Below are 14,204 nucleotides of genomic sequence, written 5' to 3'. Positions count from 1 at the left end.
AAGTATATAAGAGATGTTTAATAACCAGTGTTTAGCATGTGTGTATAATTAAATGTTATATATTTGTCACTTGTATATTACAGGTACAATGAAAGCTGCTTCATCCTCATCCTCCTCACCTGTTGGCATCTTGACCACATTTTGCTCTCCACTTTTCTGCATGCAGATTGTGTTTTGTATGCAGGCAATACTTTCAAATGTTGTACTTTGCATGCTTTCTGACATTCCTTGCTATTTGTGTTGTCCTGTGTCAGAAAGAGTGTGAATTTCTGCCTGCCTGAGTGTGTATCAGTGCTGCAGGTTTTGGACTTTCTCAGCTGATCTCACTACCCCCACCCCTACCCTGCTTTGCCTGAGGAAGGCTGCAGACTTTCTTCCCACCCCTTCAGTTCCCTAATAATTCCTCAGGAGTGTAATTTATCTTCCTTAAGTATATTTTCTACATTTGCCAGTTTAAGGAAGGAATTAAACAAATACTGCATGAGGTTCAGATATACAGTACTGTACATCTTAAAATGTCTCAACCATGCAGTCAGCCTGGACAGTAGCCAATACAGTTGAAAGACAAGTTACACAAAACCTCCCTGTCAGAGCAGTCTGTCACCAGTGCAGTCGACACAGCTAGATTTGCTAGTTAGATCACAGTGAAATACTGGACCTATTTCAGCTTCTTTTCAAATGTTGGTTTCAGTAGTTTCACTCCCCTGTGTAACTCGAATCAGGAAATGGTGTGGCAGCTCAGATCCATCTTAATCTTTTGTCATGATAAGTTATTTAATGCAGCTTGATTTAAAACAAGTTATATTTTACTTCTACTATAATTCTGTGTGCCTTATTCAGCCATGTTGCAGACAGTGAGGCAAAAGGTTTCTGAAGCTTTAGTTGAACCAGTAAGGAGCGAGCAGTAATTATATGCCAGTAACACCAACATTTGTTAACTAAGGCAAACTGCCGTTTCAAAGTGCCTTTGCCTATTTGTAGAGGTTTGAATGAACATCCATGTCCAGGCTTTAAAAGAACAAGTCGATGTTAATTCCATGCTGCAAAGTCAATATAAATACAATGTTTCAGCTTTAATAAATTTTTGCTGGCTGATTTATCAACTAAAACTATTAAAGAATGCAGAGATTGAGAGGGATTCTCAAAAATATCAGAATCATATCAGAATTATATAGCTAGCATCTTTTATTAACCAGCTTTGGTTATAAAGCAGTTATTATTATTTTTATGTATTTCAACTTTGAATAATACATACTAAATAATTTATTAGAAGTACACATTTTAAAAATCTACAATTTTAAATTCAGATGGGAAATTTGATTACAAAACATTTTATAAATCAATTTGCCTAGATTTTGCGGAGGTGAAATCACCAATTACATCTTCATATGATAGTAGTCGACCCACTGCGTGATTGATGCTCATGATGGTAGGGCCCAACACAACAGAAACAGACAAACATCACCACAGGTGTTAAAGGTGATACAAGCATTTTTTTTCTTCTTTGAGATAGAGGTTGAAGAGGGGATGAGAGATTTCCTGAGTCCAGTACCATTATACCTTGGGGACCCAAAGGTGATTCCCAGATGCGAGAAGTGTAAATTCACAGTGGAGGGGGTGAGTTACACAATCCATAATGCTCTCGGCCTTCTTTAAAATCCTCTCTTTTTAGAGTGTATTAGGAGTTATTGGATGTTCCCCACCGATTGTGTCGTCTGTCTTTTCTGTTTTCTAAAAATGTTCCTAAAATGAAAGGGAAAGGTAAATGAAAATGAAAGGTAAGGCAGAAGCAGACTGGGTGAGTGTTGAAGTGTTGAGGAGTGCGATCCCCCAGAGGGACAGGCACAGTGATTCGTGATTGCAGATGGTTTCCTTTGTCCTATGGAACAGGTGTGTGTGGGTTATAGAATGCAGGTAGTGAGTGAAGGTGCTTTGTCAGGAATACAATCTATTTGGCAGGGATAGTATTGGACTAACAGCTACATTTAAAGAGGGAACAAAATGACATTTTTTAGACAGTGTATCCCAGGGGCGTAGTCAACGGTGGGCCCTGGCCCACCCTGATTGATCCTAGGCCTGCCCAATCAGTTCAAAGTAATTTAAGATTTTTTTGTGCGATTTCTTGTTTGCGTTACATGATTTGCTTTTTTTATGTCACGTGATTTGATTTTAATTTGCTATTGGCTCGCTGTATCTTTTGTGACCAATAAGAAAATTGCAGTGGGGCGGTGCATGCGTGGCCTTAGCCTAATTGGCTATTGTCGTTGTCAGACACTCTTGGAGCTATCTAGCGCTAGGCTTTTGGTTCGTTAGCCAACATGTCAAAACAAATGAATATATCTACGTTTTCAAAAAGCTATGTTTAGATGACCAGCCCAGCCCCAAAACAGATAAGACACATGAGATGCTACAGGCAGCTGTGGAGACAATGGGGGCTAATACTGCAGCCATAGTTTCTTTGTCCGAGGCAAGTCTACGGCGACAGGACCACCAACAGATTTGTCTGCCGTTGACGAATTAGGCACTCAACCCAGGTTGCAGTCATTCCCAGCAATGGCAGCAGCAGGAAAGGCACACTGTTTTTCTATCAAATGGTATGAACAATTTAAATGGCTAGAATACAATATAGCTAAGGATGCGGTGTACTGCAAAGCCTGCAGACATGTCCCAGAGATGCATACCGAGTTAGTGTTCAGTAGAGAAGGATTTAAAAACTGGAGTTTGTTTAGACAGGCTTGTTCAAAACATGAGAACAGTGAACAGTATCATATAGCATTTAGCAAGTCAGAGGCACACCAGGTGAGCCATGCTCCGGGCGGCCGTGGGACAGTGCTAATTCAGCTGCAGGGGGATGCTAACGTTTCATTTATAGAGAGGAATCGCCAGCATGTGGAAGTTGTTTTGGACATTGTCCTGCTGTGCGCAAAGCAGGATATTCCACTTTGAGGGCACAGGGAAACTGAAGAGTCATGTCACAAAGGGAATTTTATAGAAATGTTCAAGCTTATTGCAAAAAAGTGTGACCCAGAAATTGAAAAGAGGCTCAGACAGCTTCCTTAAAATGCTAAGCTCATGAGCCCAGAGATACAAGCTGAGCTAGTGGAATCTGCAGCTTCGCTACTGTTGAAACGGGTGATGTGTGCAAGTAATATTAAAACAAACTTTTCCTAAAGCTGTAGTAGTTCAGGTGGGGAGCTGCTCAGCATGCGTAGGCTAGTACTAGGTTTGTTCCATGCTGGAAAAAAAGAAAGAAAGACAATGTTTCGGCCGTGGAGCCTTCTTCAGGTGTGAGAAAGACAGGGCAATAAGCAAAGGTAATGTAGCAGGAGAACAAAGGCTGGGAGGGAGGAGGAGCAGGGGACAGACAGAGAGGCCAATCAGGAGGTGAGAAGTCAGGACAGGTGAAGAGAGGTGTGAGATGAAACCTACAATGAATAGAGAGAATTCAGAAAAAAATTAGTCTGACGTTGAGAGAACTGGAAAGGTGTGATCCTAACTGCAGGATCATTTTAGTTTCTGTAGTCTTTCTGATGTATGAGTTCGGAAAACCTGTTTTGAGAACACAGACGGAGAGATTAATGTGATCATGGCTGTCAGAGGTGAGATGCAAAACAATAGGGTTGGAGAAATCTTTAATCTTCACAGCCCTAACGTGTTCTCTGAAGCGGTCACGGAGTCTCCTTCATGTTTCTCCAATGTAGATGGCTGGGCATATAGTACAAGAGATACAGTAAATAAGGTTGTTGGAGGTACAAGATGCCATCTGGGTGATCCGGAATTGTCCTGAGGGGCCTTGAATGAGTGTGGTGTTAGATATGTACTTGCAGGTGATGCAGAGAGCTCTGTTGCAAGGGAAAGTGCCTGGTGTCGATGGTTGCTGAGGGCAGTCAAAGGAGCTGTGAACAAGGTTACACTGATTTTAGGTTGCCGGCAATATGAGATGATGGGGTGGTCAGAAAAGAGGCCCTCAGTGGAGGGATAATCCTGTAGGATGGAAAAGTTGTTAATAGTCCTGGGGATAGGAAGTGTGTTGGGGTGGTGGGGAAGAACCAAAGGAATCCGGTTGTTACAGCGGGAGTTCCTGCTCAAGTTGATGGTCTGAGGGGTGTTTTTGGCTCGGGCCAGGATTCTGTCAATAATCCTGCTAGGATATCCTCTGTGGATGAAAAAGAGTAAATTTTGAGGGCTCAGTTCTGGAAATTGATGTCGTCACTGTAGAGTCATCGTAGCTCAAGGAGCTGTGAAAAAGGGAGAGTTTTTAGTGTGTTTTGGGTGAAATGAGCTGTATAGGAGATAGCTGTGTGAATCAGTGGGTTTGTAATAGAATTTCCTCTAAAACTTAATGGAGTGAGTGGGTAACTCCAATAGTTTCTGTAGTGAAGAGAGGAAAGGATGGTGATATGTGCATTTGTGGTGATTTTAAAGTCACCATAAATCTTGTACTCCACAGTGTTCATTACCCTTTAACTCATATAGAAGACATTTTTGCAACATTAGCAGGGGGTGCCATCTACAAATGGAGACTGAGGAACCATCAAAGACATTTTTGACAATTAATGCTCACAAAGGCCAGTTTCAATACAATCTCCTAGTTTTGGGGGTGTCAAGGCCCAACCTATATGGCAGAGTCTTGCAGAATTCCCGATACACAGTGCTATCTGGATGATATTATTGTGACAGGGAAAAATTATCAAGAACACAGAAAATTCAGAGAGAGTACTTACCAGGCTCAGAGAGTGTGGATTGAGAGCTAATCAGGCTGAACCTGAATTTCATAAAGGTGAAATGTCATACTGTGGTCACATGATTAACAAATATCCATTAGTCGCAGGGCAAAGTGGTAGCAGTGTTGAGAGCACAACAGGCACAAAATGTTTCTCAACTATGATCTTACCTGGGGTTGGTAAAATATCATCACAAGTTTTTACCAAACCTGTCAACAGTTCTTCCTCTCCCGAACACTCTTCTCCAAACAGGGGCTAATTGGAACTGGTCTGAAAGCCGTGAAAAAGCTTTCCAAGAAAGAAAAGGATTGATCACATCAGACAGACTGCTAGTGCCCATCAGACTCCGATACTCTGCCTTACAGTATCGGTGCCGTACTATCACAAAAGCTTAAAGATAGCTCTGGAAAGGCTCTCAATCTTTTTTGCTTCCAGATCTTTGACAAAAGTAGAACATGGTTATGCTCAAATTGACCATGAAGCTTTGAGCCTTGTGTGGGGTGTAAAGAAATTCCACCATTGCCTCTGTAATGGTAAGGAAATTCCACCATTTCAGGTGGGTTCACTTGTTAGGGGCTCCTACTTAAAACATTGAATTCAAGGGCACAAGACAGCATGGAAATGCTGGTGGCTTGTCATGCCTTCCCCTCATGAAGCTGCAGGAATCAGAAACAACAGATCCACTGGAGATGTTTCAAACAACTGGTAGAACAGCAGCCAGTGACTTTGTTTCTTCTCTGTGTCTTCTTTCCCTCCTCTCTTTCTTTTTGCTCTGAATGTGATCTTATACACATCACTCTCATGTTTTTATGGCCAGCAGCCATATCACTCTGCAACTCAGAACTAGCAACCCACTGAAGCTCAGCAGGTGTGAGCCTGATCAGTACCTGGATGGACGACCTCCTGGGAAAATCTAAGGTTGCTGCTGGAAGAGGTGTTAGTTGGGCCAGCAGGGGGTGCTCACCCTGTGGTCCGTGTGGGTCCTAATGCCCCACTATAATGACGGGGACACTACCACTTACCCAGGTATTCTAAGATACACTTTACAGTTGTCTCTGCTCAAGGGACCCCCCAGACATCAGCAGACATCTGCTTTGAAGTTAGAAGTGCTTACTCTTCCCAGTGTCACAGACTTTATCTACAATCTAAGAGACACTTCTCAGTCACCCAAAGCTGTAACAATATACAGTAATTATGAAACCTGTAAAAAGGTCCTAATATGGACTTGGACCTTACCCACAAGTAGTTACGTTGAGCCTTTGACCTTCCCATTCATTGTTTAATAAATGCAGCCCTATTGGTATTCCAATAGAATTTGATCAGACCTTTTATGAATTAATTGAAGAGCAAACTTACAGATACACAATCAGAAGGACTAATATCACTATTACTGAAACAGGATGCAAAAGGGCGATATAAAGACCTTACACTTAAAGAACTGGAGACCCTTAAACGTACAGTGTTGTGGCGCAAACATTTAAGCAAAATGCATCGCAAATCATACTATATAAAAAAAAGTGCTGCATAACATTATACATCAGGATCAATCTGGATTTTTACAGGGACAATATATTGGGGACAATATTTGGAAACTTTTAGAGATAATAGATTATCATAACAATCCAAATATTCCAGGATTGAACTGTGTAGCAGATTTTGAGAAGGCATTCAATAAAGTACGTCTTGATTATATATTTAAATGTCTAGAGTATTTTAATTTGGGGGAATCCTTCAGAAAATGTATAAAGGTAATGTACAATCAACCAACATGTAGAATCTTAAATAATGGATAAATCTCTAAGAACATTTCATTACTAAGAGGGGTCAAACAACAATGCCCTCTCTCCCCTTATCTGTTTGTAATTGCAATAGAAATATTGGCAATAAAAATTAGACTTAATGAACAAATAGAAGCTCCTGGAATAAACAACATTAACTTAAAAGTACCTACCTGTATGTATGCCAACGATACAAATTTTCCTATTAAACCTAAACTGTCCTCACCATTAGCTTTAACTGCAGACCTAAATACCCTCTCAGTATTGTCAGGTCTCAAACCTAATTATGAGAAATGTACTATTTTGCGATTTGGTCTCTTGGCAAAATCGTCATTCTCACTACAGTGCAATCTGCTGATAAAGTGGTCAAATGGTCTGGTGGACATGTTTGGTATTTCTATTCAGGAAAATATGCAAGAACCTACCAAAGTAACTTTGGACTGTAAATGAAATAAAATTGATAAGATGTTAAAACCATGGAAAAGTATAAAATCCCATCTCCACCTGAGTTTTTTTTTAACTTACTGTATATAAGCAAAAGATAATTAATTTGATCTGGAACAGTAAGCCAGACAAGATCAAACGAACTGGGTTACACAATGAGTACAATCAAGGGCGGCTAAAATGAATTAACATAAGGGCCTTGAATTATGTGCTCAAAGCTACCTTGAGTCCAAACCTGTATTTGAATAAACTATGGTTTTCTAGAAAGTTACCGAGATCTTATCATCCAGTTTTTGAAAAAGGGTTATTTGCCTTTTTGCAATTACAGCCAGTTCATTTCAAAAAGATAAGAAAAGAACCGTTACCAAGTATGTCGGGATTCCTAGAAGAGGTGACGTGAAGCTGGTTGGAGTTTCAGTTTAAATCCCCGGAAATTCTGACTGATGTACAGCAACAAGTCCTTCGGTTTCACTCAAACATTCAAATAACTGGGAGACCCTTTGCATGGAATCTAATGATGCAAAAAAGTATTGTTTTTATAAAAGATCGTATTGACAGTAATGGTAATTTCATGTCTTATACAACTTTTAAAGAAATATATGGAAGAGTTTCTTCTGTGTTTAACCAACTTGTGTCAGCAATTCCTAAAAGATGGAAACTTATCATGAAGAGGAAATACCAAAAATATAAGTCCTTGTACTGCCCCTATTCCATATATAAAAAATCACATGGTTGAAAATGATTGAAATAAAAACATGTACACTTATTTCATGGAGAGTAAAAGGTTGAAGTCTAGTCCAATAAAGATACAAAACAGTTGGGAATACAAGTTAGATGTGTCATTCCATTTTTAACTTGATATATAGAACTACCATGGATGTCTCTATTAGGATTATTCAATTTAAATTACACAAAATATTAGCAACTAGAAAAATGCTAAATCTATGGGGTTTGGAAAACTCCCCAATGTGTAGGTTTTGCCATATAGAGGAGTTAGATGAAACTCGCCTATTTTGGTTTTGTCCAAAAGTGGCTTTATTTTGGACTCAGACCTGAGCACTGGATTTCTCCATACAGTGTAGCCTTTGGAGTAGATCAGTGTACTTTTGGGAGACATAAGAAATAATTCAGATGATATTGGAAACTTAATTATATAGGTAAGGAAAGCCTTTGATTCTTAAAAAACAGGTTCAAGATGTTTGTAAAACACCACTGGCACCTTGAAACACCAATTTCAAAGGATCAAAAGAATATTAATTACCTTCAACATAAATGGGGGAAACTAATTGAGGGGGAAGTGTGGGACCCACCTTGACAGAATAAGAGATTCAGCCTTATAGACAGTTGAGAGGATTGCAGATCGGGTCGGGTGGCAGGATGTGGAAGAAGGATAATAGTGAGCTGGCTGCTGCTCAAGTTGTCTTGACTCTGTGGAGGTCACTGCTTTCCTTTCTCATCTTCTCAACTCACAGTGTACAATGATTAACTGTTATAACTCTATGCATCTGTCTTGTGTAGTCTTTGGTGTTCTATAAGAAAACGTGAAAATTGCTTATTTGTCCTTACAACTAACTGTTATACCCTATACATCTGTTCCCTGTTAAAACACACTGATTAGTGATGGAGAAAAGATATTGCTCAATTGTCACTTATGAGCAGATATAATTTATTGTTCCTGTGAAAGAAGAGACACAATTGTAAAGATCAAGTGTTGTGTAGAAAGGAAATGAAAATGAAGAGACAAATGAATTAGATTTTAGCTAAGACTGGAGCAAAAAGTGTATTGCCTGGGCAGGCTAACAAGTTCATTTCCAAAGTCGCACTTTCCTTTTTTTTAAACGTAAATGCTTTGCCAAACGCGATGTCAAGAAAGTCTCTCTCTACCATGATTCTTTAACAGTTTATAAAGGGTTGTGCCTCTGCTCTCTTCGGATGAGAAAGCGTCGTCAGTTTGTCCCAGCTGAGGGAACATGATGCTCCTGTCAGCCCTCCTGTGAGTGACGGTCTCCCTGCGGCAGCTAGCAGTTTCACCACTGTACCCACAGGCTCTCTTCCGTTTCCTAGGGGCTCTCTGTGTTCAGGCTTTAGGAGGTGATACTATGAACACATAAAGAACAGTAGTATGAACAATATTAGCACCATGCCTGTTTCACCCCTGGCCAAGAGAACAGGAATCCTGACTAGGAATTAGTGCTGATTAAGGTTAAAAAAGAAAAATGGACAAGTGATCTTCATCATAAACTCCTGCAGAGAGGTGGTGCAGAATGATTTATTTCTGCATGCAATTATATTTTTAATGACGGCAAATAGCAGATTGGGATAATGGCATGGTATGGTTTAAACATGGTTAGACTAGGCAGAAAAGTAAAAGCCAAGCCAACCTGATTTCTTATTCTCGAGTCAGAACTTTCTCAAAGTGCACAGGGAGATTGCCGTCACAGCCGATTACAATTTTTCCGGAGCGATTGGACCCTTTGTATTCACACGGGGGGCGATTGGATCCCCCTTTTGTGTGCAGGTGAAAACCTGGAAGGGCTTGGTGCTTTGGCGCAGATTGCCACCGAGAGGAGTGCTCCCTTCGCCACAGACTGATTGGATCTGGTTCGTTGTTGCACTGACAATGAAGCTGTTCTTCTCCTTGCAGGGGCTGCCCAGACACCTGTTCTTCATTTCAGCACTGCATTGTTTGGCACTCATGCCACTCCTATGGTAATGCTGTCTTAAGAACTTCTTATAGCGTGTCTCATCAGCTGGGGGTGGACAGCTCCCCCACCTAGGCACTGCAGTCATGACCACAAGGAAGAGGAGCAAAGGGGCCATCTTGGGAGTCATTCTGTTTCTCTGCAAACCAATGGAGAGAGAACGGTTCATAACAAGTCTGTAAGTCTTGAATAGCTCTCAGTGACATTTCAATATTGTTTTTTTCAGTGGTATTACATAATTAAATTATAAGTGAATTCCACACCAGCACTGATTCTGTAAATGATTTGTACTCACCACATCCTCAGCCATGGACTCGGAAGATATGGACTTTCCTAAAAACATTTCATGGGTTGGCTAGCTTGGCAGCCTCCGTGTTCTGAAAAAACAAAAATATCTCTGACTTCCTGCAAGTCCCTTTGAGAGTCTTTAACTAGCGATTAGGAGCTAAGCTAACCTGCCTCGCTGAGAATTGCTTTGAGAGGTGACGTCTCTTCAGCTGGGAACTATGCCCTCAGGAGAGAGAGAGGAAAAAGAAGCACTACTCTAACTCACTGAGAGGTGCAGCCTCATGACTGGGTGGGCCTAGACCCTCAGGAGACAGAGAAGAGAAGAATTAGTGACAACAGTTTAGCCATCGGTCCCCTTTGGCTCACACTGCACGAACCTCCCCAGCAAGGGTCACGGTGCTGCTGCCACCCTACAGACAGAAGCTCAAGAGCATGCCACCTGGGATGAAGACCGTGCGCCACCTGCGATGAAGACCGTGCCCCACCTGAAATGAAGACTACACGCCACCTGCGATAAAGACCCTGCGCCACCGGCGATGAAGACTACACGCCACCTGCTATAAAGACCCCACAGCACTGGTCAAATGCTGCTGAGCAAGAACTGTGCCTATTCAAAGATTCTTCCACTGATCTACAGTAAATGAGTTTACAGAGACGGTCACATCCTACACCAATTACTGTATGGACAGATGTGTTCCTACCAGGAAGATCCAGGTGTACCCCAATCACAAGCTCTGAATGAACAAAGACATTCGCTGTAAATTTAAAGCACAGTCTGCTGCCTTCCAATCAGTTGACAGAAACGCACAACAAAACGCACAACACGCAAGCTGCTCTATGTACATTATTAAAAAAACAAGAGGCCTAACATTCTAGTCACCCAGAAAACCCCAGACTGCTACTAAGCATTAAACTCTTAATATACCTACGGAGGCCACACAAGAGATGAGCTGCTTTCTAACTAAATACAATGCAACCTGCAGTTAAATCTCTGTTTGCACCCCGGAGCTTATATCCCCATCCCAAAAAATGCACCTAAGTTTTTTTCTCCCCAAAAAAACTGATTATTTTTCCTGTCTTCAAAGACCAATTTTTCAAGTTGTGTCCCTGTCAGACAGCTGAAAATGCTTGTAGATCTTGCCCTATGTGTTTACTGGCTTAGATAGAAATTTGATAGAAATGGGACATTGGACAAATATATTTGGACTTAATTGGCCGTATACAGTTTCTTGTATTAGGAATTTGTCTTTTCGCAGACCCCACCTTGCTCTCCATGAGACACACAGACAAGGAGAGAAGCTGGGGGTCAGAGCACAGGGTCAGACATTTATACAGCACCCCTGGAGCAGCTGGGACGAAGGGCCTCGCTCAGGGGCCCAATGGAGTAGGATTCCTTTGCCAGCCGCAGGATATGAACTGGCAACCTTCCAGCCAGATCCCTAGCAACAGAGCCAAAATCCTACATAATTTCTTCGTGAAGACAGGACCTGGAATGATAATGTTTGCATATCCAGACAATTTATGAAAAAATATTTAAAGCTATAGTAGCCAATGCAGTTACTATAGAATGCCTGTAAATGCTAGCTGATTTTTCAGGTGTGAGTTGTTGACTATAGATGACCCTGGTTGCTATGTAAGCAAACCGATTGTTAATGTAAACAAAGCCTGGCAGGGATTTTTTCCTGAGTCATGTTACAGAGCTCCGTGAAGTTGGCGCCCACTACAGACAGCACAAACAGTGAAACCCACCTCATTCGTTAGTGCTACGTTTGTGCCGTTGAAAGTAGAGTTTATGCTGCTTTCGTTTCCGAGTTTAGCGCCTTGTTTTTCCAGGGTTATGACATCACTCAGCCCCCCTACTCTGTCAAAGGGAAACCCACCTCAATCGTTAGTGCTGCGTTTGTGCTGGTTTGTGCCATCGAAAGTAACTTCACAGCTGCTTTCTTTCCTGAGATATAGCGTCTTTATTTTTGGGGGGTGTGATGTCAGTCAGCACCCCTACAACGTCGTAGGGAAACCGAAATGGTCTCATTCGTTAGTGCTGCCGGTTTGTGCCAGTTTGTGCCGAAGTAACTTCCCAGCAGCTTTCGTTCCCGAGATATAGCGCCTTGTTTTTCGGTCGATCATGTGACCATGCATGGTGCCTTTGACCTCCAGTGACCCTGTCTGCCGAGTTCAAATACTCTGTAACCGGTGCGAGAGTAACGATTCTGCAGTTGTGTTTCTCTGTGTGCCCGTGTGGGGGGGCGGGGGTTGATTTTGCTTTTAATACCAGTATCTTCTGGGCGTTTGTGTGAACAGGAAAATTAAAATTGTCACCAATATCATACCCTAATCAGAACAGTTGTGGATGTAGCCTTAAAAGGCGAACATTAGCAAACAAATGCATGTTCTTAGAAAGAGGCTTAAACTAATATTTTGTGCACTAATTAGGATTAAGAGGACTAGGAAGAGAAGTTTTGGCTTCTTTGGGTGTCAAGAAGAAAATGACCTGGAATGGAATAAACCTTTACCTGTTCCTTTGCAGCCTACGCATGTTGACACAGCTCCCCACCTGAAATATAGATTACCTCCCAGGTTTAAAGGTACGATATCATAGCAAGTATTAGGTTACAGTACAGAGGGTCCATATCAGCAAATGGTTCCATCACAGCCATGATAAGGAATTAATAATAAGTAAAACCATTGTAGGGAAACCGGTTCAGGGACGCCAAATATGTAATCATAGTGGCTCTCTGAAGGCACCAGTTCTGTAGGGTTTGGGCATTTACTGAGACAATTATTAATTGTAGCAGTAAATCACAAAATTGATTCTTTTGATGGCTTTAGAATCCAACCATGCGATATAACTCAAACAACGCGCACACACAGGTACTAATACACGAGGATACATTTATTAATACATAGAATATGCATATAAACCTAACAGATCTTATCGAGAGGGTTATCAGAATATAAAAGGTATATATTCAGTCAGTTACAAAGAGTTACATATATCAAGAGGACATACGTTCAGTACATCATTCATTTAGACCGTTTTGTAAAGTGAACTTGGTTACAACTTCTACATTAGATACTCAAAACAAGTACATAACTCTTAGGAATTAAATTGATATCAACTGGTTGGGATAACAATTGAATTCTCGAGCTGTAATGCAGTGAAGTTGAATACTCATCCAATTTTTGGGGATTCAGATCTCCTGCGGGCACAAAGAAACAGTTGCAGGCTGTTGCTGTCCAATCCGCGCTCTCTGGCTCCGTGCCAGGCTGTGCTGTGCGGCTTGCGACGGTGCGCTGCTGATGCTCATTGTTGGCTTTAACTAGCAAAGTTTGTGCACAGGAGAAAAGATGACTGTGGGTCCCAGCAAGTCAGGAAGAGGACCGGTTCGTTCCTGATGAAGAGCTAGTTCTGAATAGTAATTCAGCTGTCCACAGTTCCGACCTGTTCACGAGGCCTGCTGCTGGTTACTCTCTGGCAACCTCCACTCTAGACTCTTAGAACAAAGGAAAGTTCTGGCACTCGGACACACTGGCCGTTCCGTGGTTGTCCGGGCTGAGTCTCAGGATGGTCAGGAGGCGCGCTGCGAGAATGTCCTGCCCTTGGGAGCCCTCTGCTCCTGGGCCGTCCTGCCCTGGAATTCTCCTTTGAATTCCCTTTAGAACAGTCCACAGAATCCTCTCCAGAATCTTACTGAATCTTGTTGAATCTTCCCTTCAGAATCTATCAGGCTCTCTATGTTGCCTGTTTTTACCTGGAGGAACTTCAGCTCATTGATTGGCTGAAAGTTCCATGGGCATCAGAGTCCCACGTGGGTTACTCGGCCCTACCTGTCCCTGATTGGTTGATCAAGGTGAGATATGAGTCACTTACTCCTGACACTTAGTAATGCAGTCCAGATGTCCAACTGGCACTCCCTAGACAGATAGGCGCCAATGGATGACCATTGATCATGATAGCCAGGCTTAGCTAAGTGCATCCCCGTTTGGGAGCTGTCCTTATCAAAAGAAAACATCTTGCATGAATAGTTTCTCTGTGGCTGCACCACAGAGATGAACAGAGAAATGGGGCCTCATTTGGGAAGGCTCAGAACACTTAATTCTTTCTTATTAATAAGCCTCGCCGCTACACCATTCAGGTGGGGAGCTATGTCAGCATGCGTAGGCTGCAGAGGAACAAGAAATAGGTTTATTCCATGCTGAAAAGAGAAGAAAGAAAACACAACATTTCGGGTTCACCTCACCTCTCACCCAAAGAAGACACCTGAAGA

The 14,204-nt window shown here is 41.9% G+C and overlaps 1 long non-coding RNA gene across 1 annotated transcript in view; it reads left to right on the top strand.

Moving 5' to 3' along the window:
* Nucleotides 1-13,289, top strand: part of LOC148636991 (uncharacterized) — a 56,474-nt gene extending 43,185 nt beyond the window's left edge. The window contains exons 2-3 of the long non-coding RNA XR_015931777.1: nt 1,514-1,617; nt 9,591-13,289. This is a non-coding gene — a long non-coding RNA (uncharacterized LOC148636991). The remainder of the gene's footprint in view (nt 1-1,513; nt 1,618-9,590) is intronic.
* Nucleotides 13,290-14,204: the final 915 nt, after the last annotated feature.

Source organism: Lepisosteus platostomus, unplaced genomic scaffold, assembly GCF_059453375.1.
Source record: "Lepisosteus platostomus isolate fLepPlt1 unplaced genomic scaffold, fLepPlt1.hap1 Scaffold_138_H1, whole genome shotgun sequence".
Classification (NCBI taxonomy): domain Eukaryota; kingdom Metazoa; phylum Chordata; class Actinopteri; order Semionotiformes; family Lepisosteidae; genus Lepisosteus; species Lepisosteus platostomus.
Note: the sequence above shows the minus strand (reverse complement) of the source record. Positions and strands in the feature narration are given on the sequence as shown.